This window comes from Papilio machaon, chromosome W, assembly GCF_912999745.1.
Source record: "Papilio machaon chromosome W, ilPapMach1.1, whole genome shotgun sequence".
Classification (NCBI taxonomy): domain Eukaryota; kingdom Metazoa; phylum Arthropoda; class Insecta; order Lepidoptera; family Papilionidae; genus Papilio; species Papilio machaon.
In genome coordinates this window covers 3,468,344-3,481,878 of record NC_060015.1, presented here as the reverse complement: position 1 = coordinate 3,481,878, position 13,535 = coordinate 3,468,344, and positions in this window count along the sequence as shown.

The window sequence follows — 13,535 nt, the reverse complement described above, 5'->3', positions numbered from 1 at the left end:
TCCAACGTTACCGTCCGGGTCATATGAAGGCAAAAATACATCAGTAATTTTAACTTTATCGCGCTGCTTCGACAACTTTTCACTCATATTCTGCATCATAGTTATCATATGTAAGTAAAATTCAGGAGGTACGTTACTGCCCTGTGGTTGTAGCGGCGCCACGTTGGCAGATGTATTTGGTCCACCATCGCCGTCGTCTGGTCTGGACACGGTACACGTAGGTACGCTCGGCACCGTTGATCCATTCTGGTCTGCTCCTTCCATCGTTTCACGCAGGATAAATTTTTTTTTTCAATGCAGGTAGTCTGAAAAATAAAACAAATCAGACAGAAAGAGCGGATAAGTATCCCACTTCTGATGTCGAAGATGAGACAGGACAGTTATTTTTTAAAAAGCGCAGAACCGCTGACCTTATCTGGTCATCGGCTCTGCTATAGCTATAAAGGGCTGTATTTTAAACTAAAGGCAAACTTAAGGAATTTCATCAAAATGAAAACAAGTAAAACAATTAAAAATAATAATTTTTTAATCAAACAAACATAGAATCTACTTACAATGTTGTTTCTCCAAAAATCGGCAGAAAAGTGAGCTCCACGCTCAAGTTACGCCTTTTATAAACTTGTTCTGTTCACTCGCGGCAAACGTCACTTCACAAAACGAAACGTTTAAAAACTAGCTTTTAACTATTTACAAAACAATATTCCAAAATTCAATTTATTTAAAAATAATCATAATTTAATTTAGAAACAATATTCCAAAATTCAATTTATTTAAAAATAATCATAATTTAATTTAGAATCAAGTAATTATCAGATGTTTATTAAGAAATTGAAGACAATTAATTATTAGTCATGTCAACATTGAATAATGTCAAGACTATTTACCAAGAACATCAACTTTAGATTATTTACTCACAAACATAAAACTGTTCTACATATTGGTATTGATTAAACATTTCTAATTTGTAATTAGGTAACTATTCTAAGGCAAATCAAATTAATAATCAGCAAAATAATCTTCGCGGCGACATATATATTAGTAAAAAGTGAATAAAGCTTAGCTATTCTACAAGAGAAAAATAAGTAGAGCAAAATTGTTAAACCATAAATCCCTATTTATAATTTGTTACATTATCATTTAATATCCCAGTGGTAAATACTAATATAAAATAATATCTTTGAAACTATGACCACTTTACACAATGGTGGACCCATACTGTTTCCATTTTAAATCCTTTTACAATATAATTTATGCTTAGTTCGAGTAATTCTCGAAATTTGTGAGCAGGGATTATAAACTACAATGTTGCCCGCTTTATAAGTAAGTTAAAATAAATACAAATATAATTTTCATACTCTAATTTATCGGACAGTTATTTATCATAAAAATCTTTCTTTTTTAAATAGTAGATATATAGATTTATATATCTATTACTATGTATGTACCTTTTTATATGCAGGTTAGTAAAACGAAATTTATAAAAGATACGATTTAAAACTTTTTGCTGCAAAACACTGGCAGGCTTTTGTCTTTTAAAAAAAAAGAATCTATACCGTTTCATTAAACTCCTTCCCAAGGTCATCGGCTCTCACGGTCCATCGCATCGTTGATCAGTGACTAATCAGGTACGGTAAGCAATTATTCCAGTTATACCCGATACTTATGTCCACAGCACAACCAGGCCTTCTACTATAAGCTCGCGTATAAATAGGGATAATATACGACGTCTGCGTCTACACTCATACAAGCCAATATTTAAATACTTCGATCCTGAGGACGCATTTATCTAAACCTATATTTGAGCAACTTTTCTAATAATGGGTAATCTAAGAACGTGCTTTAAATACAGCATGTTAAGTTCAATTTCCAATCATTATTGGTCGTTTTTAGAGATAGTAAATGGTTGCCTGCGAATAGACTATCCTCTCTATTACATCCACAATTAAATAATCACTTCCGTGAAATACAGTACCCTTCCGCCAAGCAGACAAAAAAAACATGTTAAAAAAAGAATATCATCATTATTTTGTTTAAAGTTCAGAGGGCAAAGTTATAACCTAGTAATATTATCTAGTGTAAATTTGATTACTTTCAACTCCAGATGACGTAAAAGTGTTCCGATAATAAAAATATGGGCAAATTGAAATAAAGCCTTTCAATGTTTCATTTTCAAGCATTTTCCTTTCGTACTTTGAACAATACTAACACGTTCAGTGCAGGTATAAATAAACTAATCAAAGTCGGCTTCAGTATCAAGGAGCGTTACATGATCGCTAATCGATATATATTAATAGCAGTTGCGGATCTAGTATTATATATAACCTACGTCACTAAGCTTCTTGTAGCTTCTAAAAAGTAAGATAATTTTTCAAATCGGTTTAGTAGTTTAGTAGTATGCAATGCAAACTAACGAACAAACAAATTCCTCTTTATATGTAAAAACTAGATATTACATAGTATTTAAAAAAAATTAACATAACATGTGTTACTTATAATAATTTTTTGGTGAAATAATGTCCAGTAATTATCAAGCTTATTTGATCCATACATATAAATATATAAATATTTTATGCAACGTTTACTCAGTTTTTTTCTTCGTTGCAAACGACAAAAATTTCAATAGACAATTTTAATGCTTGATTCAGTCTTATTGAATACGCAAGTATAGAATGCACATACTTAGAGTATTCAATACAGTTCTATTAGATACTAGCTTTTACCCGCGACTCCGTCTACAGATAATTATGTTGAAATTGGATGATAAAATAGATCTTTGATTTGTCACGTTGGGTTAAAGTTTAGTAATAAAACAAAATCGATTAACAAAATACTTAATTGATATATCCGGATTTCAAGCTAAAAACCTATAGGATAAACATAAATATTTCTTAGGGGTATATTTAAGTGTTCATCTCCGGCGTTCGCTACGTACATTTTTTCTGTTTAAGCGAACAGTTACGGCATTACGATGCCTGCGTAAATTAAATTATCTTTGTTTGTGGTGCGTTGTAAGTGTTACGGTTTTATTTGTTTGAAAAATGCCGAAAATAGTAAATATTCCTAAGGTAAGGTAGATTTTGATCGTGAACTTTTTTGTACTAGTTGATAGTTGCAGAATTATCTATGCTCTTTTTGAATTTGTTAGGATTTTATTCCACTAGCGTTTAAATGAGTAAGACATTATTAAGAACCGAACTTTTACACCATGTTATATTAGTCAATGGAGATAAAACGTGATTTAAATTGATCAACGTTTTATAAACCGGGCAGTTATCGCTGGCAAGTTAGGGGTTTACATTTAAATTACAAATCTAAGTATCAAAATAAATGATCGTAAATAAATTTATGTAAAAGCAGATCGTTTTTGAAAAATAAAATTTACGACTCTCTTTATCTTGACGTAGTCACTTATTATGCATCAGCTTTCAGGATTTTTATCTCAACTTAATTGCAAAGTTTGAGAGCAGGACGTAGCTAACGATTTACACCGACATTCACAAATGTTAAATATACTTAGGTTCAAATAAAAATTCGGAAAAATCAAATAAAATCATACGTTTAAGGTTGTCTCTTTTCTGGCAGTCGCTCAGCATTCTTCAATTAGTTACAAAAAAGTACTTTTGAATAAAAAGGCTATTTAAATTGCTATGAATTCTTAACTAAATAAAACCTGAACCATAGTTTAGAGTATAAACGAAATCTCCTTAGAAAGGTCTTTTTAAAAGCATCAAAGTTTCTATCAAACCATATTCAATATTAATGAAATTCTGCAAGTAAGATTTATTCAGAGAGAATTTTAGAAGGCACTAAAATATAAAAGTCAATTTAAAATGTTTGGTTAAGGTCAATTATTTAAAGCACCGTTAGCATTTCAACAAGTTTAGATAAAATTAGCATGTCAGGGTCTCTGTCTGCACTTAACAGATAAACGAGCACAGCTTAGATCAATCCTAGAAATAGCTCGTCTGATATAGTAGCTGAAATGTTTTGAATAAGGTCATGGTCTCGTGAATGGTCATTTTAAATGTTTTCTATTTCCATTATATGGCCATCAAAGTTAATAAAAATGCATATCGTATACGGTAGTCCAAGCTTCAGTCCTAAACATATAAAGTTATATAGCAATGAACACACTTATTATTTTGTTGATATGACCAACGTAGGTTTAACTCATAGTCAAAGAGATTGGTATTTGCATGTTCGCGATCGAAAATGAATCTAGAAGATGCGAGAGAAGTCCACGGACTACGCCAAATAGAAATCTGTAGTCTCTATCTATACCTCTGGGTTGTGGGCTTGAGTTATGTTGTTGTTATGAAAGAATATCATATTCTGGTGGTGAAATTTCCTTAATTTAAGACTGGCAGTCTACAATCAAATTGTTGAATTTTTTTTTCACAATATTGTCGCAGTGGTAGACAACTTGGAAAAGATTATATAAATAACTCAGTCTTTCCTAACAACAAGGCATTAAGTTTATTATTAATTTTCTTGTCATCACTCAAGTAAATGATTAGATAAGTTTTTACCAACTTATATTAAGGTACATCGAGGTAACTGTATTCGCATTTCTACTGGAGATAATGTACATTACTTAAGCATTAATATATCATTAGAGATAACTATTAAATTCCTTTGAGAATTACGACTGATTAGAAAATTCGATACTCAAATTGTATAGTTTTCAATTTCGAATAACTGGTATTTACGCGAAATTCTTTTTCTGTAAGTTATTTCTTAATATATTAAAAATATCGATCTATCTAATTCATAAATGGAACGAATGGAAGGCAATTTAATCCAGTAAAGTTATAAGTGCCTTGATTTAAAAAAAAATATATATATATATATATATACATTTAAAGTGCAGATTATTATCTTTATTTTAATTTACTACATTGAAAAGACTTTTCATTAAACTTTGAATTAAAAAAAATATATTTAAATTAATTAGAAATATAAAATATTCAAAAATTACATCGGAGTTTTTACATTCAAATTATTATATCCTCTTTATTAAAAATAATTATTGCATTTAAGTTACGATTGTTCTAATACTAAAGATTTCAACGACGCAGTTACTATGTGTTTAGATTTTTAAACGTGATTTCATGTTAAATTTAATTAATTCATATTTGAACATGTTCTCGTTCTCCTTCTTCCCTATCTGAATAAAAATCTGATATCCCAACATGTTTTATGGAAATGTTTTGTTAGTGTAAACTTAAAAAACCAAGTTCTTTGTTAGCTTTAGTGAATAATGTGTTTGTATCGATTAATTGCACTAAAATATTTTTTATAACTTTGATATAAGAGTAATTTACTCATAGATTTATATTTCTTTCTTAAGCAAGAATCGGGTTGTCGAAAGAGGTGACGTCATGTTGGTAAAAAATATTAAACGGAGTCCTAGACACGACTACTCTTTTTTGGTGATCACCATAATGCATTTTTAATGTCCATATTTCTGATTGCCATTTAAAAATTTACAGATAAATTTCTTATGGATTGTTTAAATGGTTAAAAGTTTTATAATATATGGTAGTTTATTAATATTTTCCATTATGAAATATTAAGTGAAGAAGTAATATTCAATATTTTTATAAAATAAAAGGCAATCGTTAGTTGAGAGGTCCAATAACGGAATTCCTGACGTAATGATCCTTGCTCAAGGATAAAGTCTTTCGTAACTTGTATTACTAATACACGCTGATTCATTTGAAATAATACAGTCGAGCTTTGTGAGCGACTTACATCGTAGGAATAATTTTGTAGACTTCTTAAGTTGGAGATTTATATTTTATTGTGAAGTATTAAATATTAATATTTTACTGTAGTGAGAATATTAAAGATATTAATTGAATAATTAAATTTTAAAATCACCGATGAAATGTATTAAAAATTTAATCAAGTTCATTGAATAACCTATCTATAAATAGTACGCAAACAGGTTTCCTATAAAAAATTGTAAACTGTGGAGTTTACACTTTTTAATATCTCAAAATATAAATTGATTATGTGCTTTGGAAATCCAACATTCTTCCAGTTTTTCTTTTGTTTTTTTATCTGCTGCTACCGTGATTGAATAAGAATACACCCTTTTGAAAAAACTTTATTTGGAGTTTTTATTTTCTTCAACAGAATCTGGACTTCAAATAATGAAGATTGTCCTGTAAAGTGACTTACTAATTACCTGACTAATACCGATATATTATCTTTATCGTTTTATTCCATTAAAATAGTTATTAAAATCAGTTACAAAGATAACCGAAGTTGTCTTGCCTTTTTATGAAACAGAAAAAACTTAATTTAATCTTATAAATATTTCTATATCTTAAGAAGTATTATTTATGTGTCAGTGTCAGTGTTTCGTTACAAAACAATGACAGTATAGTGTCAGTAATTGTATGTATTCGGTTTCAAAGAAATACTTTGATACTTGACGCTATCTTAGTGCTACAAGACAATAAACGTGCGCGTATTATGAAAAGAACAGAGTACAATGGTAACCTTTACAAATAATCATTGATAGATCTTACAAAGGTAAATTGTTAAACTTGACCCTTAATTAGTAGTCAATTAAATTATCCGACGTTCTCATTGTATCCGAAACAAAAAAACACGCGTTAACGTTAACATTTAAATATTATTTTCAAGTAATGTCCGTTCAACTTACCGGTTTATTGAGATCTTCACTCAACCATAACTTGTAGCTTATGCACGCACACAAAAGTTCGTAAACTTTGTAAAGTTTTTCAAACTTTATCACGGCGTCTAAATTATTTATCAATAAAATAATAATAAAATAAATTAATAAATCAGATGACGTTTTAATTGATTTAATTTATATGTAAAATTAATAATGTATGATTTGTTCGTTTAAAAGTTTTCTCTATGGACTAGGTTTTGTCGCCGACGAGATCTCACGGCGAGGTTTTAGCTCGGACTGATGGATCCCGCTCCGCTCCCGCTGCGGGCGGTAGGTGTCGCTGCGCACCGCTACCCCGCTACCTATCGCACGACCTGCCTTTAATGCACCTTTAATTCAAAGAAGCGTTTATGCATACAAAGACAATATATGCACATAATCTAACTTTAGCATGTCGATTGATAACTTAAGACAGTACTTAAAGTAATTTAAGTTATCTATATTTTGTGTATAAGACTCGATATCTAGAGTTTTAGTTTGAATCATCGTTCCTTGTGCGTACTGCTAAGGATTGGAATAAGTTGCCGGCGTCAGGTTTTCCGTCCAAGTACGATGTGGGGGCCTTCAAGAGTAGAGTGAATAGGCATCTACAAAGCTAGCGCGTACCATCTTTAGACCACATCTTCACCTCATCGGGTGAGATCGTAGTCAAGCGCTAACTTTTTCAATGTAAAAAAAAAAAGTTTTATAAGTTTTTTTTACATATGCGAACAGCGGGAACTCCGAGGTGATCATGGACATCAATGGATATCCACACCACCAGAGTATTTGCGATACCTTTCTCTTCCACATACGAATAAAGGTCAAGTCAGTCTACAATGTACAAATACATGCAACTTTAATGTTGCATTATACCTACTTATTGTACAATGTTATAATATTCTGTCATCATCAGCCTTTCCCTAGGGAAGATCGGCACAGTATGTACTCATACATACATCTTTATCAGCCGTCATATATCTGAATATACTCCCTTCTTACACATATCTTCTGTCACACAATCCGTCCACATTCATCTTCGTCTTCCTTGTTGGGTATATCCCGTTGGGCCGATCGAACTAGAGAGAAATCGGCAAATAAGAAAAAATTCAATGGATGATTGAATGATAGGCTGATCGTCCCAACGGGAAACATCCACTTTGTTGTAATATACCGTCTTTATGTTGAAATTCTCTTGCGATGCAACAAATGTTGAACAATATCTTTGTTACCACTGTCTACACATCCTAGTGAAAAATTATTATTGTCATCTCTCTCAATCACTTTGTTTTTGTACATGTGTTTCAAAATTGGAAAACTCATAAAATAATCAATGTTAACTTTGAAACATCTTCTATCTTCTATATATATAAAAGAAAGTCGTGTTAGTTACACTATTTATAAATCAAGAACGGCTGAATCGATTTGACTGAAAATTGGTGGGCAGGTAGCTTAGAACCAGGAAACGGACATCGGATAATTTTTACCCCGTTTTCTATTTTTTATTCCGCGCGGACGGAGTCGCGGGTAAAAGCTAGTATTGAATAAACTAAAAGCTACAACTAAAAATAAATGTATTATTGGCCTCTAACAAGCGAAATCAATACGTACATATTCTCGAACCGTTTTAGCTTATTCCTGGTACTCGTATTTTTAATTAAAATTTTAATCGATTTCGTTTAAATTTTACGGTTCTATAAATAGCAGTGGTAATTCAACCGTACAATCGAGATCTAATATTTCGAACGCGTGTACTCTGTTTCATACAAAATCCTTAAAATAATTTTCGGGTCTCGGCCATAAAAGGTTACTTTATGTTTAAATGCAATAGCTGAGCTGTGGTAAAACGTTGTATCCGATAGTTTGATATTGTCTAACCACTTCATTAGCGTTGAACGAGCACAAAAGCTTTTCTAAACGACTGACGATTAGGAAGTCATTTAGTACAAAGTTTGCAAAGCATCGTTCACGAGATAAAACTAGTGGACGGAGCTTTAGCTATGCGTTTCTTTTCTATGTTAGGTCAATGTTATATACATAGAGCTTTTAAACTTATTCTAAATGTTTTTTTAATATAATAAATTATGATACTTCCACTGTTAGATAGATTACCACGATAATATTTCCCATAATACATTCTTAAGGATATGGAAAAAATACTTAAATTCTTTTGCGAAAAAGTACCCGTAAGTTTTTTGTACCGGTGAATTTCTACTGTAGAAAAACTAATGTTAAATAATATATTTTGGCAGTAGAATTTCACGTTAAAAATATTCTTAAGGTAAAACTTGAAGCACTCGCTAGGGAAATGTTTACTCCTAAAGCTAGCTAAGATAACTTTAATACCGTAGAGAGAAATTCGATAAACTGTATCATTCTAAATAACCGTAGACTTTCACTGCCGAAACTAATGTACAAAAACTTATTCTCGTCCCTTTCATGTTGTTTGAATAAAATGGGATCACAATATGTTTTTGGAGATGTTTTCAAACAGTCGAAATCGACAATAACGTCTTTTCGTTGGCTATTTTTAGAAGAGTGATCATTGCTAAAGAATAGTTATCTTTGTTTCTTTTTTTATTGCCTTAACAATTTACATAAATCTAAATAATATTATAAATGCGAATGTTTAGATGGATGGATGGATGTTTGTTTTTTTAATTCCTAATAATAAGCTATACACAAGTTGCGCCTTTCTTCGCAATAAGTAAAAAATCTAGCGTTTCGCGACTATCGCACTTTTCTGATAGTTTCGTTCCAATAAACATTCTCTTATCGTAATTTTTTCAACATTTCATCTAATACCTGTCTGCAATAGACAAAATTTATCTATTTCGTATACTCAAGACGTTAAAAGCGCTCATGTTAATTAGAATTTTTATTATACAAACAGCAAAGCATAATCCAACAAAATTTATTTTCTTAAACTAATGTCATTTAAAACAAATCCGTAACTTAGCCATCACTTTAACTGCCCATTTATATTTTAGTGCTTTTATTGTTACGTTTACTAACTTAACCTACTTTCAAAGCTAACTTTATAAAACATGAACGAAATATAATTAACAGGTTACATTGTATAAACAAAGTGTTTCTATGTTGGTTGAATGTAATTTTAACTTTAAATTTTTCTGTTTCATTGTAGAAAAAGGTGGAAAATATGTAATTCTTTTCTAAAAGTAAGTTTACTGGTGGCAATCTAAACTTTTTCCCACGTTCTCTCCAGTAAATGAAAATAAAACAAAAAACTTGCATACAATTGACAAACACAATGTTGTGCGAATGTTGCACGCTCGTAAAATATTTTCATTTAACATAAGAACAGTATTTTGACTTCGTTTATAGTATTCAAGTGGTTTTAGACCATAAAAGAGGGAGAAACGTCGGTGGTTTAGGGGTTAACTACATGTCTTGTAATCCTGTAGTACTCAATTCGATCCTGGCTTATATATACTGATGTGTATTTCGATTTACGAATTTCATATCTATGTACATGTATCCGACGTTCTGACGATGAAGGAACACATCAATTTCAATATCTCATCCAACTCAATATCATCCCCCAACATAGGATAGGTACAAACCCCACGGTTGGTGAGTACGAGTTAGTCCAGTATATCAACCTTGTTAAAATCAAGTATTTTCTTACCAGGTTTAATTCAATCGATAGCACAAATATCAACTGTGACTTCCAAGTGAATCAAAAAATAAATAAAAAGAAATTATCAAAGTCATAACGCCCTGCGAGGAACAGGTTTTAATTTTTCACGTCAACCTAATACAGGTGGCCAATCCAATAAAGTAAAACTTTACGAGTCAAAGCTTTGCAATTGTTGAAAACTTCCGAGAGATGGCACTGCAGTTAATTGTTTTCAATAACATTAGCATAATTAATAGCAGACATTTTTGTTATTAATGTTATAAACGCCAATGTTTGGATGGATGGATGTTTGTTTCAATGTATCAAGCACGACTCCATGGATCGGGACGAAATTTGCTAGAGTTGGGACTATTCCGCAAATATGTACGGTTCCTGTGGGATTTTTTTGTTACGTATTTACTCGAAAACTCTGCAACGGTTCAACATAACTTAAAATAAATCACATACTGATTTTTTTCTCTTATCATAACTAGGACTATAGGAAAAATAAAAAATCTAAATTTATTTTACTTAGTATTTTATTCAAAATTTCATTTAATAATATATTTCAATATATTGTTAATTATGATATATACTGAGCTCGATACAAATATATAGCATTGTATAAACAACTATAACATATTTAGATGTTATTTTATCTAACTACAATCTTATAATTGTTACATAAAAATGGAAACAATTAAAAAAAAAACAAGTTGTTTATAACTTTTTATCTTAAAACAAATTTAGTAATCAGAAAATAGGAAATATGGTTCTTATGTATAAGGGACAAAGTTACAAATCGATGATTTTTTAATGTAAAAAGCTACATATTAGTTTAGTTAACAACATGCATTAAACAATATACACATTTAAAGGTGTAAATGTTATTGGAACGAAGTTCCTTATCGCGCGTTGTGAAAGGGGGCTAGACGGAAAAAATTCTTACGAAAAGTTGTCACGACACTTTTTGCTATAGTAAGTATGTTAACGACGAATGAGCGCTACTTCACCATGGCAACGACGTGACAATATATAACGAAAATTCATACAAATAAAATGTACTTCTTGTGAAGACTTAAGTTTTTTATTCATAGAATAAACATTGGTTCCTTCACTAATTAATAGAAAGGAACTTCGTTCCATCCGAGTGTCCTTTGACACCTCTCAAGTTTTTTTTTTGTTGAAGTAAAATGGCCTATGTGGCCTATTTTCCCATATGATTGAAACCTTGAGAACATCCTGTAAAGTTGTCAATTTGCACATTGACCCTTATTCGTAGGAACTATCGTGATAATTAAGTTTTAACAATATACAATTTCTAAGACCATATAACACTGCTATAACACAATAAGTACTTGGAAGCCCAAAATATGTTGACCTATTACTTAACCATCGGTTTCCACTGTCGGAATAATACTACAAAAACATACTTTTGTCTATTTTTTTTTTAAATGAGATAGTGACGTTATATGTTTTTGTATAGATAATCCGTCAGTACAAATGTATGGTTAACAAACAACTCACAGCAACTGCAATCACTTCACTCGGTTTGCTTTCGTTTAGTTTAGAGTTTTTCATACTAATGTTTTTTTTTATTATTTATTGTATAAGTATAATGCCTTTAAAATACGAAAAGATTTTATAATTTACTATTAATCGTGTATTGGTCGATATTCGATCACCATTTTTTGATCAAATATTTTTTTTACACAATTTTAACTGTGACAAATTTCGTGTTATATTCTCTCACATAAAGGTGATTATACACTAGACTATTTTCTAAATAATTTCTATATAATATAAAGTTATTAAGAATGATATAATACAGGTCTGATATGCTAGAACTAGAAAATATCATAGAATGGCTAGTTGTTCTGTTACAAGTAAATGCTCTAGTCCAGGGATCCCAAAACTATTTTGTACAAGTGACCCCCTTTTCCAAAGTGAACCGTTACCTCAGACCCCCATGGCCAAATTACCTACTTTTAAGATCAATTATTATTATTATTTATTCTGACTTAGGTCAATAGAAGACAGAGTAAGAATTAGCAATGCTTTAAGTGTAATATCGACCCCAGGGGGTCGGTATCAACCTCTTTGGGGATCCCTGCTCTAGTCTATACTCACCTTTATATATTAGGAATATAATTATTTATATCTTTAATACTCAATATGATATTAGTTTAAGTTTCTCAAGGTACTTAATAGGAATAACGTATTTATATAATTTATCATATACTTAGTGATTATTGTCAATTTTAATCTAAATTTGATATAAATATACATATATATAAATATGATGAGTATATTAAATGTTATAATACTTGAATATTAAAAATTAAATGCAAATTTTAATCATTAAATATAAATGTAAAAGATTTTATATGAGAATTATAGAAAATTAGATCAAAGAATACATTTTTATACAACTAGCTTTCACATTGTAGTTTAAAAACGTTCGTTTTTTTCCCATAATAATAATAAAATAAACAAAAAACTTCCATGTTAATTGAAATATGATAACTATCATTTAACTATATCAATGGGTCCTATGTACAAGGGCCAAAGTAACAAATTGATGATTTTTACTTTTTTTTATATTAAAAGCAACATATTTATTTAGTTAACATGCACTAAACACAAATACACATTTACATATGTAAAGGTATTTTTTTGCTAATGTAAAAGAGATAATGACGCTTATATGGTTGAAACTTTGAGAACCTCTCCTATAAATTTGTTAATTTGCACATTGTCCATTATTCATAGGAACCATCGATATTTGAATTTAAATCCTTAAATATTTGATACTGTTTAAATAATTGATAACAATCCCTGTCTACACCGGTGATAAAAAAATATATAATACATAAGAAAATAAATGCACTTACATAAATGCAATGAGTACAATTTACTTGGAATCAGTTTGTTACAATGTTAATATTTATTTTTTAACGAAATAAAAAAAAACTATAAATAAATGGTATAAAGTAAAAGTGGCTTTGAAAATTAAATTGAAAATAATTAAAATTTGTGTTGCATTCTTTTACACATTTACTTCTAAGTATTAAGAAAAAAGGTTACATACATTAATTTATTTTAATATAGCGAAAAAAAAGGTAAAAAAACATTTCTTTTCCTTGATATGATAGTTTTGCTATATCAAAAATATTTATCCTACGATATACAAAACTTTTAACAATA